The sequence below is a fragment of the Oryzias melastigma genome, unplaced genomic scaffold (genome assembly GCF_002922805.2).
Source record: "Oryzias melastigma strain HK-1 unplaced genomic scaffold, ASM292280v2 sc01124, whole genome shotgun sequence".
NCBI lineage: Eukaryota > Metazoa > Chordata > Actinopteri > Beloniformes > Adrianichthyidae > Oryzias > Oryzias melastigma.
This window is the reverse complement of record NW_023417708.1, coordinates 306-1,689: the sequence shown is the minus strand read 5'-3', so window position 1 is coordinate 1,689 and position 1,384 is coordinate 306. Positions and strand designations below refer to the sequence as shown.

Here is a 1,384-nt window from a genome sequence, read left to right as displayed (position 1 = left end):
CCAGACTAATTTTAGAGACGAGGGTCTCTCTCAAAGTCCTGTGAAGGTCTCTGCGGGACAGTTTTCTTTCTACCCTTTTGTTATTAGAGTCTGTTGAGTCTATAGACTGTAAACCAGGGGCTGACTGTGCTTCTTGTTCTTCTCCTCAGTCTATTCTGAAGAAGAGCGTGACAATGCAGCCTGCCCCGTCTGCAGTTTACCATTACAGTGACACCATCGCAGAAATCCCGCCCCACAATAAAGTTAACGCCATTTTTCAAGCTGCCAAAAAGGACCTGCTGCAGGTCATCCAACTGCAGGTACCTCAGAGAACCAAGCGTTTCAGGAAAATCTCCTTCACGTTAACGACTTCCTGTCATTGTTTGTGCTTTACTATAACGCCCAAAAAGGGGACCTTAAAAGTATTTAAGAGAGATAACCCCCCTCCATCCATTTATCATGTGTACATCCTTTCTCAGAATAAAAAAATCAGCACCGACTCACTTTCTGCCATCCTGTCCTAACAGCATTTGGCCCTGAAAGCACAATATCTGAAATTCATGTTTATAATGTGCTAACGTCGTCGACAGTCAAGAGAAAATAGGACTTCCAAAGGGTTTTGGAATAAAATGGATGTAATTCAATAACAAACTGCAATATTTGTAGGGAGATTGTTATAAATAGGGGTTTGGAAAGGTTACTTCAGGTCATGTGCCCCCTCACAGGACCCCAGCCTGCTGGAAGGAAGAGTGACTCTGCGACAGGTCAAAGCAGGAACTGTGGTGGCTCAACAAGGAGACCAGGTGAGACACTCCATCCTCCTTTTGCTCTTCTTTTTTCTTTTCAAATGATACTGACCTTTTGCCATGAAGTGGCCTTCAGGGGGCACACAGACCCTTGAAAAGGTGGAAACCAGCTTCTTCTTCTGACTGACAAGAACATAAGAACACACCAAACTTGTAGAACTAAATTTAAAATGTGTCTTTGTTTTCCGTGTTTGAATTGGAATCCGACTCAGAACTGTAAGTCTAGATAGCTCTGATATTTCTCGCCATTTTTGTTGCACCGCTAATGTCAGGTTGGGGTTGTGAGGGGCTGTAAGCTAGATGGAAAGAGTGTAAACATATGGGTAATGGGAAGGGGGGTGGGGTTGCTCCTTGCCAGCAATCCCACCCACAACTCAGAGGCAAATTTCTAATGAACTCCTGCTGCTATGCAGAAACTATGTCCTTGAAAATGCTTCGGGTGTTTTGATTTTGTCTGAAAACGTCATAATAATAATTAAAAGACCAGTGGGAACAGTTTGAAAAAATAATATGGTCCTTGCCATCAGTACCTGATGCTGTGGGCCATAATTATTGATTTAGGGCTTAAAAGCATCATGCTATCTAGGACTAAGTTGACC

General features: G+C 43.2%; 1 long non-coding RNA gene across 1 annotated transcript; it reads left to right on the top strand.

Annotated features, from left to right (window-relative positions):
- LOC112140243 lies at positions 1–788 on the top strand. The gene is made up of 3 exons (XR_002918143.2): positions 1–46; positions 150–299; positions 705–788. It is a non-coding gene; the product is annotated as an uncharacterized LOC112140243 (long non-coding RNA).
- Positions 789–1,384: the final 596 nt, after the last annotated feature.